Source organism: Triticum dicoccoides, chromosome 1A (genome assembly GCF_002162155.2).
Source record: "Triticum dicoccoides isolate Atlit2015 ecotype Zavitan chromosome 1A, WEW_v2.0, whole genome shotgun sequence".
NCBI lineage: Eukaryota > Viridiplantae > Streptophyta > Magnoliopsida > Poales > Poaceae > Triticum > Triticum dicoccoides.
Window position 1 is genome coordinate 447,143,243 of NC_041380.1, and position 15,464 is coordinate 447,158,706.

General features: G+C 42.7%; 1 long non-coding RNA gene across 2 annotated transcripts in view; it reads left to right on the forward strand.

The window, feature by feature from the left end:
* The first annotated feature begins 4,842 nt into the window (after positions 1–4,842).
* LOC119278028 overlaps positions 4,843–15,464 on the forward strand; it is a 29,856-nt gene continuing 19,234 nt past the window's right edge. For both annotated transcript variants that reach the window (XR_005137450.1, XR_005137459.1), the window contains exons 1-3: positions 4,843–5,391; positions 8,911–9,009; positions 9,120–9,202. This is a non-coding gene — a long non-coding RNA (uncharacterized LOC119278028). The remainder of the gene's footprint in view (positions 5,392–8,910; positions 9,010–9,119; positions 9,203–15,464) is intronic.

The following is a 15,464-nucleotide window of genomic DNA, read 5'->3' on the forward strand; positions in this document are numbered from 1 at the left end:
TTGTCTTACCAATAAGAGGGTTTGTGACTCCTTGAACTAGTGCAAGATGTGGAAGTTGATTGCACTTGTTCTTGCCAAAATGATAAGAGTGAAGTATGTTGGCGGAGTCACCCTCAAGAACTCTCTAGTTCTTCTTCTTTTGGATCCACATCATCTTGATGGGAATCCTTGGAGTTATAGTCGTACTTGATGAAGTGGAACTTGAAGTAGTCTTGGGAATCCACTTGACTAAGGTCTTAGGAGCTTCTTTAAATGCATTAATTTCCTCTTGAAGCTTGTCCTTGCCTTTTTGCTCGTAGTCTTGTGGTGGAAGATCATCTTGAGCTTGTGTCCCCTTGAAAGAAGTATACTTCTCTTGTTGAGGGACAAACTTTGTCTTGGGGTATTGATCTTCCTCCCATTCAACCCCATTGGCATTGACTTTCATTCAAAACCAACACCTTGATTCTTCCAGTGCATTCCTTGCTTGCGCACAATTTCCTCGAATTGCTTACTCCCGGCAAGGCTTTTGTACACTCCTTTCTCTATAATTCCCTTCAATAAGCTATTTTCTTGCTCAAGTGTAACTTGGCTAAGAGAATCATTAGTGGAATCAAGAGAACTACTAGAAGCAACAATATTGGATTTAGCATGATCATTGTTACTACTAGAGGAAGAATCTTTCTTGTTAGACTTGACTTGAGGCATGTAAGTGGATAAGAGTAAACGCTTGGCAATGTAAGAAGAACTTTTCTTGCGGAGATCATCATTGATTGCCTTTAAGAACTCATGCTCTTGCTCAAGATTGAGCTTTTCAAAGCGTAGTTTCTCATGAGCTCTTAAAAGTTCTCGATGATCTTCGAAGATAGTGTCATGAGCTAACTTAAGAGTTTTTAGTTCTTTAGTTAGAGCCTCAATCTTCTCCTTATCATTGTCACTCGTTTTAGCATGATTAATTGGTCTTTCATCATAGTATTCATCACTAGAGTTGTCACCAAGCAAATCATCACCTAACAAGTCATCTTCATCACTATTGAAATCAACATACTCGGGGTGTGTTACCTTAGGACCTTTGGCCATGAAGCATCTTCCAATTCCTTCATTTGGTGAGTCAAATATGTCGTAGGAGTTGGTTGACACAAGTGCTAGACCGGCAACACCTTCATATTGAGTATCTTCGGAGACAGAGTGATAACTTCTCTCGGAGTGGCTGTCGGAGTCGGAGCCGGATACCCATTCACCAACATGAGCTTGATGTCTTCGTCTTGTGTAGCTCCTTGTTGATTTTTCCTTCCTTTCCAAATCCTTACTTCTCCGTGAGTATCTTCGTTCATAACGATCATCTTTACTCCTTCTCTCTCTTGGTGGTGATCCTTTGCTTCTTCTTTTTGGAGAATCTTCTCTTCTCTTGTAGGGAGCCGTACACTCATTGGAATAGTGTCCGGGTCTTCCACAATTGTAACAGTTTCGCTCTCTACTAGAAGATCTTTTGTCATTGTAGGACCTTGACTTGGAGCTTCTATCTTTGCTTCTACTCTTGTAGAACTTGTTGAAGTTCTTCACCATTAAGTTCAATTCTTCATTGAAGTCTTGTTTCTCACTTGATGATGTAGGGGCTTCACATGAGGCTTTATAGGCACCACTTGATTTGTTGTGAAGTTCCTCTTTATCCTTAAGTGACATCTCATGAGCAACAATTCTTCCAATCACCTCCGTTGGCTTGAGATCTTTGTAATTGGGCATCATTTGGATCAATGTGCACACGGTATCATATTTTCCATCCAAGGCTCTTAGGATCTTCTTGATGATGAATCTATCGGTCATCTCTTCACTTCCTAAGTCGGCAATCTCATTTGTGATGAGAGCAAGCCTAGAGTACATTTCAGCGACACCTTCACCATCCTTCATCTTGAACTTGTCAAGTTGGCTTTGAAGCACATCCAACTTGGATTCCTTGACGGAGTCGGTACCTTCGTGCATATCAATCAAAGTGTCCCAAATTTCCTTTGCATTCTCAAGGCGGCTGATTTTGTTGAATTCTTCGGGGCACAATCCGTTGAATAGAATATCACAAGCTTGAGCATTGTATTGCAACATCTTCAACTCATCCGCGGTAGCTTCACGGTTTGGTTCTCTCCCGTCAAAGAAGTCACCTTGCAAACCAACACACACAATGGCCCAAACAGCGGGGTTATGTCCAAGAATATGCATTTTCATTTTATGCTTCCAACTAGCAAAATTAGTACCATCAAAGTAAGGACCTCTACGGTGATAATTTCCCTCGCTAGATGCCATACTCTCCTAGGTTGTGAAACCAAGGCTATGACCACCAAAAGCTATGGAGATCAAGCAAATGGAGACCAAGGCTCTGATACCACTTGTAGGATCGAAAGTATGTCTAGAGGGGGGTGATTAGACTACTTGACCAAATAAAAGCTTAACCTTTTCCCAATTTTAGTTCTTGGCAGATTTTAGCTAATTTTAGGACAAGTCAAGCAATCATCACATAATTCAAGCAAGCATGCAAAGAGTATATAGGCAGCGGAAAGTAAAGCATGCAACTTGCAAGAATGTAAGGGGAAGGGTTTGGAGATTTCAAACGCAATTGGAGACACGGATGTTTTTCCCGTGGTTCGGATAGGTGGTGCTATCCTACATCCACGTTGATGGAGACTTCAACCCACGAAGGGTAACGGTTGCGCGAGTCCACACAGGGCTCCACCCAAGGGCAACGGTTGCGCGAGTCCACACAGGGCTCCACCCACGAAGGGTCCACGAAGAAGCAACCACCCACAAAGGGTCCACGAAGAAGCAACCTTGTCTATCCCACCATGGCCATCGCCCACACAGGACTTGCCTCACTAGCGGTAGATCTTCACGAAGTAGGCGATCTCCTTGCCCTTACAAACTCCTTGGTTCAACTCCACAATCTTGTCGGAGGCTCCCAAGTGACACCTAGCCAATCTAGGAGACACCACTCTCCAAGAAGTAACAAATGGTGTGTAGGTAATGAACTCCTTGCTCTTGTGCTTCAAATGATAGTCTCCCCAACACTCAACTCTCTCTCATAGGATTTGGATTTGGTGGAAAGAGGGTTTGAGTGGAAAGCAACTTGGGAAGGCTAGAGATCAAGATTCATATGGTAGGAATGGAATGTCTTGGTCTCAACACATGAGTAGGTGGTTCTCTCTCAGAACATATGAGTTGGAATGGTGTGTGTGTTCTGATGGCTCTCTCACCGAATGAGAAGGAGGTGGAGGGGTATATATAGCCTCCACACAAAATCCAACAGTTACACAGTTTTCCAATCTCGGTGGGACCGAATCAATAAACTCGGTCTGACCGAAATAGTAAACCTAGTGAACATTAGGAATTTCGGTGGGACTGACATGCAACTCGGTAGGACCGATTCGGTTAGGGTTTGGGCATAACGTAATCTCGGTGAGACCGATTACACAAACTCGGTGAGACCGAATTTGGTAATTAGCTAACCAGAGAGTTGGTCAGGCAAACTCGGTGGGACCGATTTGCTCTTTCGGTGAGAGCGAGTGGAACTCAGTGAGACCGAAAAGTTACAAAGGGGAAACACTGAGTTTACATTGTAATCTCGGTGGGACCGATTCGCTCTTTCGGTAAGACCGAAAAGTTACGAAAGGGAAACAGAGAGTTTGCAACCCCATCTCGCTGAGACCGAGATCCTTATCGGTAGAACCGAATTGCTAGGGTTTGGCAGTGGCTAATGACAAGTGAAACTCGGTGGCGCCGGATAGGAAGAATCGGTAGGACCGAGTTTGGCTTAGGGTTTAGGTCATATGTGGATATGGGAAAGTAGTTGAGGGTTTTGGAGCATATCACTAAGCACATGAAGCAAGAGGCTCATTAAGCAACACCTCATCCCTCCTTAATAGTATTAGCTTTTCCTAAAGACTCAATGTGATCTTGGATCACTAAAATATAAAATGAAAAGTCTTGAGCTTTTGAGCTTGAACCAATCATTTGTCCTTAGCATTTTGAGGGTTCCACTTTCACATCCATGCCATGCCAATCATTGAGCTTTCCTGAAATAATCATCTTGGAATAGCATTAGCTCAATGAGCTATATGTTGTTATGAATTACCAAAACCACCTAAGGATAGTTGCACTTTCAGACACCAACGACTACTTTTTTCGTTGTTGTTCGACTGAGCTTGCATTACAACTGGGGAGTTCCTATTTGACCCCTCGACTAGGCCGACCCATTGGCATGCACGTTCATTCACCCTACTGGTACTGTAGCACAACGGAAATTCACGAAAAGCAGTGCACACACAAGGAATCAAACTACAGACCTCTCACTGGTTAAGGACTGTCGCTAGCCAAAGTTTGAAATTTCAAAATTTTGTTCATGTTGTTCAAAAAATATTCGATTTTTCAAATATTATTTGTCTTTTGAGAAATTGTTCATGATTTCCAAGAAATGTTCGAAAAAAATTGAACCACGTGAACAAATTTTGAAAATGCATGAACAGTTTTTTAAAAATGTGATCATTTTTAATTGTGTTTTTATTTTTTTGAATTTGTGAACAATTTTTATAATTATAAACTAAATTTAAAAGTATAGACATTTTTATTGAAAAGTGAAGATTTTTCTAAATTACTCTTTTAAAAAAGTGATCAACTTAAAAAAAATACGAACGAGCGTCATATAGGAAATTCCTTACAATTGGTCGTCCGCTGAGGTTGTCGCTTGGCTAGGCCTGCGATCCACTTGGGCCTTCTCCCGTGTGTAGCTGCTGTAACATCGGCCCGGTTTTCCGCTAGGTCGATTTTCTGTAAAAGAAACGGTCGAAGCCCACAACGCAGGAGAAACCCCCAACACGGGCGGCAACCTTGATCCCCTCCTTCCTCCCAGTCCCCACCGCCGCCACGAACTCTGCTCAAGCCCGCTCCCATGGTTCCCGTCATCGACATGGCCTCTTTGCCCGTTCCGCAAGCCGAAGGCACCACCTACAGAAAGGACTCGAGTCCCACGATCGAAATCCCAGATCAGACCGGATCGCGGCGGCCGGCGGCGCCACGACAGTTCGCCGACCTGCAGTCCTCCTCACGGGACAAGCTGCGTTCGCGGTGCGCACTCGCTGCCCGCCGGCTTCGACGGTGTGGGCCGGGGCGCCGCCCTTCCGCAGATCCGCAATCGAGTCGTGCGTCCGGTCTGACGCCTCCCATCGACGTCCACGGCTCTGTGCTCTTCCATGTTCTCTCCTAGCGCAGGCTGTGGGGGCGCTACGCCGCTATCTGCCGGCTCCTCATACAAGAGCTATGGACAAACTGAGCCCTGTGGGAAACAATTGCATCAGCTCAGCGACGTCCAGCGTTTCTCCTCTCTACGTTTCTTTGCACGCCTCATCTCCAAGCACGAATTCACGACGTGATGTAAGTTTCATCATCATTGATCTGTTTTCTTGGTCATGACTTGATTCCCTCTTTTGCTCTAAATATTGTGACTACTGCATGCCATTGCTCTAAATTTCTTGATTACTGCATGCCGCTGGAGTTGCTGTGTATAGGCGGTGAACCATAATACATGTATGTCATGCCTTCCACATGTTTGACGTAATGCCCAACCGAATTGCTCACACAAAATTTGACGGGAACAGAAAGCAGCATGGCTTCCAGCTGTCAATCTTCGAGTTTCTATAAATTTTAAGCCCAATGTTCCTCTATGTCCCTGTTTCTTACCTCCTCGCTCACCGAAGCAGATCAAGAAGCAGCAGCGAAGTCCCCCTGATGTTCCATCTCTCCCATTTGTGTGTCCCCATCTTTCCATGTTTGTCTCTCCATCTCTCTGATAAAATTAACAAGAACTAGTCCTCTCTATCTTTCTTTCTCTACATAAGGTCTAGTACACTATTGAAGGATACATGTCTTGACGGAGAGATAAAACTCACATTATGCGTTGTAATTCAAATTATTAGTTATTTTTATTAGGTGGGTCATCAGCCTAAGGCAACAAGCCAAGAATCGTGAGGGGAGAGAATTTGACATCATAAATGACTATCTCTAGTAATACCTTTTTCCTTGTATGTTTTTTGTCAATTATATTTCAACCTGCACCTTTCAAATATTATTTCTCTGTGTCCTTACTTCTTATACTAAGTCTACAAAAACAAAATACAGAAATAGCAAATCTAAGTATGCTCTAGATATTCAACATGTGAGACAATAGGTGAAAAAGACCAACAAAGCATCATTCTGGAAAGAAGATATCAACATTGGATTTGAATCTTTCACATTTTATCACAAAGAAAGACAGCTAAAAACTCACTTCCAATGGATGTGGCACAAACGAAAGGAACCAAGCAGGACTGAGTGCAAGTCTTGTATTCTTCATCTGCATATATTGATAATGTAGGGTCTTTGTACAGTTGATTACACTCTAACTATCTTGTATGGACAAAAAATAATCTTGATTCAGTTCTTTTTATTTAATAATTAACGTGTGAATTTTCTTGGGGTTGGCAGTTAGTATAGGTGTATATCCGGTAAGGATTAGGGTGCAAGTGATGCAAATTCACATGAAGTTTATGTAATATACAATGCAAGCAAACAATTGTATAGACTCACAAAATAATGGAACTTTTTGTTCTTCAGGCAAGCTGGAATGTTCTTGCATCAGCAGTGAATGTGCTGCTACCCATAATATTGATTTTAATTTTAAAATAAAAAAGTAGACATCAAAATAAACTCATAAAATAATAGCACGACCAATGCCACAATTGAGTACGCTAGATGGTCTCTCCTACATTAATTTTGTGATATTTAAATGAGCTAAATCATGAGTTTCACATATCTCTCTCTTGGTCAGAAATAGTTCTGTAATTTACAGTCATGATAAACTCAGAACATGATAAATCAAAAATAACATTTATCTTACAAATGTGAACCATCTTTTATATTGTAGTAGTCAAACTTACATCTTTTTTACTGCATGTTTCGTAGTAGGACATCTATTTACGAAACGGAAGGTAGCATACTTGTTGCTGCACAAACAATTATATTGTTTACATCGAGCTATCCTTTTTACTGCATGTTTCGTATTAGGACATCTGTTTATGAAACGGAAGGTAGCATACTTGTGGCTGCACAAACAATTATATTGTTTACTAAAAGAATGACGGAAAAAATGTTTACTTGCTAGACTAAAAGATCGATGGAAAAAATATTTCTCGACTTTATAACTCTTATCAATTTTACTCGACAAAGAGGCAGATCATTAATTTTGCAACCAACATTTCATTTGCATGGTACTCGGCAATCTGCACCGATGTGAATCCTACATCCCATCAATTGAGTTATTCCACGACAATCTATCTGTGACCATAAAGTCCCACGTTGCTATCTGAACTGTGTGGCTTCTCTCTACCACAAGTGAAATCCACCTCGAATTGCGTATTTTTTGGATCGCATTGATGCGCATTGGTTGTAGACACATTCCAGTCTTCTACTAATGAAATATCGAAACAATATTAGTAACTCTATTATTAATGCACGTAAATACAGAAAAGCAAAATATCTATCAGGACTACAATGACGACATGCCTGCAAACTTAATTCTTGAATTTGCAGTACTAAGTATAATATATAACTGAAGTTTGACCAAGAACATTACATCATTGCATTTCTTTATAGAAGTAGTCCACTGTTGTGATACAATGCTTATTGTAGTAATTTCTACATTCAACTATGTTATAGAACTGAAGGTGTCTACACTAAATTTCTCCCAAGATTTCTAAAGAAAGCAAAAATAAGAAAATATTTGCCCTAAGATTTCTCCAAGAGATGCATACCAGGAGCAAAATTAATATATTGATGATGACTTTAATCTTCATGTAAGGTACATGCTCATAAACTTGGCTGATGCTGCCGTGGCTAATCTAGCCTTATTTCTTGCTGCTGGTTTCTATGAACAAGAAACCAACAAAACTAAAGTTCACTTTAATATAAAGTTTTAGCTGCAGCCAGAAAGAATTGCCAAGCTCTTGTATGTTTAGTCGGTGGACTTTAAAGAAAAATCATGGATAAATGAAGAAGCTAGATCTGGCCATATAGTGCAAGAAACAAGTAGTGAGCGAGACAAAAGCTTGGTGATGAGAAAATAATACATTGGTATTGAAGACAAATACCAGGGAAGGCTTAACAAATCGACTCTCTTCAAGAACCTCTCTTGAACCCATGGCTCATGTACAACTAGAGTAGCTGCTGCACCTTGAGTCCTGCCACAGCGCCTCTGTTCGATACGCTGGGAAGCAGGTAGAGATGAAGGGCGTATGTGACATAGAAGATGGCGAGCTACATCTTGCATCTACAAATGAGGGCGACCTAGGCCCGTGTTCGACACTGCAGTTCTTGGTTGGTGTGTCAGATAGCAACCCAGGCAGCGGTGTGAGGCGGCAACGGCTGGACGCGGTAGTAACCCTAGCTGTGGCCGCGCTCGCTCTTAACGAGAGAGGAAGAAGAAATCAGCTCGGGGCTAGCGAGTTGATGGGGCAGGGAAGAGAGCTGGCGGGTCCACTCGTTGACGAGTATTTGTTTGAGAGAGTAGGCGAGGAAGCGGCACACAAACATGCGAATCGACGTACCACAACCTACCATCACAACCGCACTTCCCTTTAATAGTAAAGATAGTAGTAATAACAATAGTTTCTTCCTTCAGAGGTTCATGAGGTTCATGAGCTTGATGAGCTCCATGAGCTCATCAACAAGCAAAGGATTTCTATTGCTGGTTCTTTAAAGACCGTTGGCTAATATCCTTTATTTTCATACAATGGGATGGTACTTCCAATTGGTACATTGATTGTTGGATTTGATGGAACTGCGAGTGGCCCTTTGACATATTTTAGTGTCATTAAGCAGTACTTAGGTCTATGCCTAACAATTCCGCTCTTTTTCTAGGGTCTGGTCTTGGTACTATGTTGATAGCGAGGGTGCAAGGCTCAAGGGAAGCAGCCGGTTCTGTAGTTCTTTGTATGCTTATAGTATCTTGGATGAGGGGTATGTTTTTTTATACCTCTATATGTTGCTTTGCTCACAGTTCATATTATCTTGAAGTTGCATCTCTTATGTTTGTGCTTTACATTTCATTTACAAATTCAACATGTCAGTTGAGGAAGCTGCTGAGTTAGCATGGCGGGCTTTTATCACGCAATATTCCGTGACAGAGCTAGTAGTGGCTGTGTTCCTGGTGGTATGCATTCTGTTTCTTAGTTTCTATCCTGATATTTGTTTTGTTCACTCAATAAGCACGATACAACTTGCATGCAGATTTGTTAAACACCTTGCCATTTATATCTTTCTTTTGAAATCACATACATAACTGTTTATTTGAGTTACTTATTGGTGAAGTTGAGATATTTTCCCCCCATCGTGTAATACACACCCCTAGGTTGGGAATAGAGATTACCGTCGAAACGATGGTGATAAATTAACCCACACCAAACGTACATTGTTCTAGAGTATAGAAGGTGCTGTAGAGTATAGACATGGGTCTAGACATCTAGACAAACCTACCGAGGATTTCTAAAACAATATAATTATAATGGTACATGTAAATTATATGCGTAGATTTATTCTTTTTGTATACGACTTTCATGTTAGTAGATTTAAAAAAATATGGTGTGCTGTATAAGGATTATGGCCAACGCTATGTTTTTCTTCGTGTTCGCCTTTTCTTTTTCCTTCTTAATTTTTTGAACCTTTTTCAAGTTTGTGAACAATTTTCAGTTCACATTTTTTGAATTTGCTAAAATGTTGAATTACCGTATATTTTCCAAATTTGTGAATATTTTTTGAAAATTTTGAACCTTTTCCAATGGTTGAATAGTTTTTGAATATGTGAGCGATTTTGGAATATGTGAATAGTTTTTAGAATCAGTTAACAATTTTGAATTGCCGTGAACATTTTTTGAATTCCTTAACAGTTTTTGAATTTGTGAACATTTTTGGAATTCATACTTGTCTTGAATATGAGAACATTTTTCGAACACAATAACATTTTTGGAATTTGTGAACACTGTTTTAGAATCCACGGACATTTTTTGAATTCGACGCAAACATTTAACAATTTTTTGTATTCATGTACATTATTTGAATTCATGAACTTGTTTTGAATACGTTAACATTATTTCATATGTGATCATTTTATGAATACGTTAACATTTTTGGAATTCACAATTTTTTTAATCCGTGAACTTTCTTTGAATACGTGAACATAACTGGAATTGGCAACATTTTTCGAATTCGCAAACATAATTTTTGAATTTGTGAACATTTATTTAATTCACAAACTCTTTTTTTTCAAATTTGCCTTAGATGTTAGTAGATTCTAAGGATATGGTGTGATGTATAAAGAATTATGATCAATGCTATGTTTAGTGTTTGGGTCATTATTATTTGGAAGCAGGGTAAAAAAAGAAGATTATCATTTGGGCTTGATAGAGTATGATTATATCCCACTCGGTCGTGTTTGCATCAAACACGTGTCCCCCTTTGGAGAAGAATACGCCAACCATATCCTAAGAAATAGGCATCCGACGATCAACATGATCCCAACAACGATATCCCTTATGCTCATCGTTGTATCTTTAAGAAGACACACTCAACAGATTGAGAAGTCAGTTTGGTGCGTTCACGAGGGGTAAGAAGACATAGCAAACACAACCAAAAAATTGAAGCGTCGAATAAACGATCAAATAGACGCTCGAAAGGAGCGTCACCCTGCAGAGCAGTGGATTGCTGAAGGTTGATGAGATAGATGGAAGTGGAGACATACTTGGCCCAAAAGTGCGGTGAAAGAGAGGCGGTGACCATCAATGGATGAGCCGTCTCAAGAAGGTGACGATGCTTGCGCTTAGCCACGACATATTGAGCATGAGCACCAGGATAAGAGAACCAAAGTCTGCGCAGCAAGGATTCCACGCAACAGCTTGGAGATATGCTCTCCAGAAGAGTCACCATAGAACACATGAATAGGCGTAGAGAATTGAGTGTGAACCTTGGCAGCAAAATGCTTATAGATAAGACCTCACTACGAGAAGAAATAAAGTATATATCCAGGTGTGTTGAGAGAAGTCACTAGTGGAGGCAAAGGAAGATGATCCCTTGAGATCAGAGTGAACAAGGTCTAAAGGATGCTGAGACACTGGACCACGTATTAGAGACATCACCGGAGACGGATCCAAAAGATCACGTCGAACTAAGGATGAGAGATCACAAGTGACGCAAGGCGATGATGCCACTCTTGAAAATATATGGTAGACAAGGCAACAGAGGCAGAGACTGGCGGCGCTGGCAGTAGAGGGACTTGATCCGACATCCCACTTGCGTTTGCACTCTTCGTACCCCGTCGATCTGGCTGGGTGTTCCTTTCCTGTTTGCGGGTTGTGTGCCACATGCTTGATTAAGCACCCCAGGTTCTCCTACTGTGCGCCCTTGGCCTCGACTTTAGGTAGCGCCTGTCCTCGGCTCGTCTCGTGCATAATCCAGGTACGCGTCGACTGTCCGAGCTCCTGCTCACCATTGGTGGTGCTCGAGCGTGCGGTTATGGTGTCACACATAAAGGAACACGGGATGTGGGATTGAGACAGTGCTTGTAGCAACCCGCAACAAGGCAAAGGATGCCCATCCAGACTGGTAGGGAGCGGAGGTGGTCACAAAGGTGGATGTTGCTCAACAGTGCACTCATCAGTAAGAGTAGCACGAGTAAGAAGTAGCACGAGTAAGAAGATCCTGGACATACTTCTCTTAGAAAATAAAGAAGTCATTAGAGGTAGAAGAAAACCTCAATCTCAAGGAAGTACCAAAGAGGACTAAGATCGGACAAAAGAAATTCACTATGACGAGCCTTCACCAAAGCAATGTACTTAAGAGTCGTTGCCAGTGACGATCGACATGTAGAAGAAGTGTTCGACCACGAGTTGAATGGTGGACCGGAAGTGTACGATAATGATCACTCGTAAAAAACTAGCCGCAATCACCACCGAGACGAAGCGCTCAAATCAGGCACAAGGGGTTTGCTTAGGGCCATATAGACATCGGCGAAGACGACAAACCATGAAGAGAACCTAGGTGGTGGCTACTTGTAGGCATTCTTGACATCAAGCTGAGAGACAGACTAGCGGCGAATAGAAGCCACATTGAGGAAATGTGCGAAGAGTGGTCACATGGGACATATATATAGGAGTAAATGTCTCTTCGTAGTCATGACCATGCCCTCACCACTAAATGAGCTTTGTAACGCTCAAGAGTATCATCAGTCTTAACCTTGTAGACCCACTTACAAGTGATGAGACGAGCACGAGGATGTCGAGGAGGAAGGGAAATGAGATTTCACGTGTCGATGTGGGCAAGAGCATCAATCTTTGATGCCATCACATGAAGCCATTTGGGATGAACAACCTCACGGCAAGAAGTTGTCTTGGGAAGAGCTGCGCAGTAACCATAGCGGTCAATAGGCAGAAGTGCGCGAGCTCGAAAGCCATAAGTAGGCTAAGCTGGAGGCGGTGCGTTGCCAACGAAAGAAGATATAATAGTCGAGGGAGATGGCTTATCAGAAGAATCCACAACACGTAGACCACGAGTGGAGTAAAGTCGAGGAACATGAGCAAAAGAAGGAACATATAAAAAGTCAAAGTGAGTCATAACATTCCCATCAAGTGATGGGACAAACACGAGGAGGAAGAGAAACAATATCCAATGTGCCGATGCGCTCAAGAGCAACAATCTCCTCTGCCATCGCAAGGTGCCATTTGGTATGAATAACATCATGATAAGAAGTCGGTTCAAGAACACTAGCGCCAACGCTTGGAAGACCGAGACGATCAACAGGCGGAAGCGGACGAGGAAGCAAGCCATAAGTAGGCCGAGAGGGGAAGTGGCACATTAGTAGACACATTCACAACACGCGGACGATTGTATGTAAAAGTGAGGAAAAGATGCAAGAATACAAGCAGAATTCATCGGGATAAACTCAGGTGATGGAGACAAGGAAGCCAAAACTGATGAAATTGGCGAATCATGTGATAAGCGAGGTGAGGAAATCATAGGAGATGATGGCATTAGATCTAAAATAATCAGAGAAGTATGAGCAGTACGACGACTGGATAAGGGAGTGATAGAGTGTTGGATTTCCAAAAAAAGAGAGATTTCCTCCCATCGAAAAGGTCGAGGAAGATGGATGCGGGTAAAAGGGATGAGACTCGTCAAAAGTCATATCCCAAAAAATAACCATCTGACGACCAAAATGATCCCAATAATGATATCCCTCATGCTCATCGTTGTATCCTAAGAACACACACTCAACAGACTGAGCAGTCAGTTTGGTGCGTTCACGTGGGCAAGGACATAGCGAACACAACCAAACAATTGAAGCGCCGAATAATCAGGAAAGAATCTAATAGACGCTCGAAAGGAGCGTCACCTTGCAGAGCAGTGGATTGCTGAAGGTTGATGAGATAGATGGAAGTGGAGACAGACCCGGCCCAAAAGTGCGGTGAAAGAGAGGCGGTGACCATCAATGGGCGAGCCGTCTCAAGAAGGTGACGATGCTTGCGCTAGCCACGCCATATTGAGCATGAGCACCAGGATAAGAAAACCAAAGTCTGGTCAGCAAGGATTCCACGCAACAGTTTGGAGATATACTCCAGCAGAGTCACCAAAGAACACATGAATAGGCGTAGAGAATTGAGTGTGAACCATGGCAGCAAAAGGCTTATAGATAAGACCTCACTACGAGAAGAAATAAAGTATATATCCAGGTGTGCTGAAAGAAGTCACTAGCGGAGGCAAAGGGAGATGATCCCTCGAGAACAGAGTGAACAAGTTCTAAAGGATGCTGAGACACCGTCTCGCTATGAGTATAAGGTAACTGGACCACGTATTAGAGACATCATCGGAGACAAATCCAAGAAGATCACGTCGAACTAAGCATGAGAGATCACAAGTGACCCAAGGCGATGATACCACTCTTGAAAATATCTAGTAGACAAGGCAATAGAGCCAGAGACTGGCGGCACTGGCAGTAGAGGGACTTGATCCGGCATCCCACTTGCCTGTGCACTCTCCGTACCCCGCCGATCTGGTTGGGTGTTCCTTTCCTGTTTGCGGAAAGTGTGCCACGTGCTTGATTAAGCACCCAGGTTCTCCTACTGTGCACGCTTGGCCTCGACTTTAGGTAGCGCTTGTCCTCGGCTTGTTTCGTGCATAATCCAGGTACGCGTTGATTGTCCGAGCTCCTGCTCACCATTGGTGGTGCTCGAGCGTGCGGTTATGGTGTCACACATAAAGGGAACACGGGATGTGGGATTGAGACAATGCTTGTAGCAACCCGCAGCAAGGCAACGGATGCCCATCCAGACTCGTAGGGAGCGGAGGTGGTCACAAGGGTGGATGTTGACTCCACAGGAGTCTCAACAGCGCACTCATCAGTAAGAGTAGCACGAGTAAGAAGATCCTGGACATACTTCTCTTAGAAAATAAAGAAGTCATTAGAGGTAGAAGAAAACCTCAATCTCAAGGAAGTACCAAAGAGGACTAAGATCGGACATAAGAAATTCACTATGACGAGCCTTCACCAAGGCAATGTACTTAAGAGTCGTTGCAAGTGATAATCTACATGTAGAAGTGTTCGACCACGAGTTGAATGGTGGACCAAAAGTGTAGGATAATGAGCACTCGGCAAAAACTAGCCGCAATCACCACTGAGACGAAGCGGTCAAACCAGGCACGAGGGGTTTGCTTAGGGCCATATAGACATTGGCAAAGACGACAAACCATGCCATTAGGAAGAGAACCTAGGTGGTGGCTACTTGTAGGCATTCTTGACATAGAGCGGAGAGGCAAACTAGCGGCGAATAGAAGCCACATTGAGGAAGTGTGCGAAGAGTGGTCACGTGGGCCATATATATAGGAGTAAATGTCTCTTCGTAGTCATGACCATGCTCTCACCACTAAACAAGCTTTGTAACGCTCAAGAGTATCATCAGTCTTAACCTTGTAGACCCATTTACAAGTGATGAGAGGAGCACGAGGAGGAAGGGAAATGAGATTTCACGTGCCGATGTGGGCAAGAGCATCAATATTCGATGCCATCACATGCAGTCAGTTAGGATGAACAACCTCATGGCAAGAAGTCGTCTCGGGAAGAGCTGCGCAGTAACCCTAGCGGTCAATAGTCAGAAGCGGGCGAGCTCGAAAGCCATAACTAGGCTAAGCTGGAGGCGGTGCGTTGGCAACGAAAGAAGATATAATAGTCGAGGGAGATGGCTTATCAGTAGAATCTACAACACGCGGACCACGGGTGTAGTAAAGTTGAGGAACATGAGCAAAAGAAGGAACATACAAAAAGTCAAAGTGAGTCATAACATTCCTACCAAGTGATGGGACAAACACAAGGAGGAAGAGAAACAATATCCAACGTGCCGATGCGCTCAAGAGCAACAATCTCCTCTGCC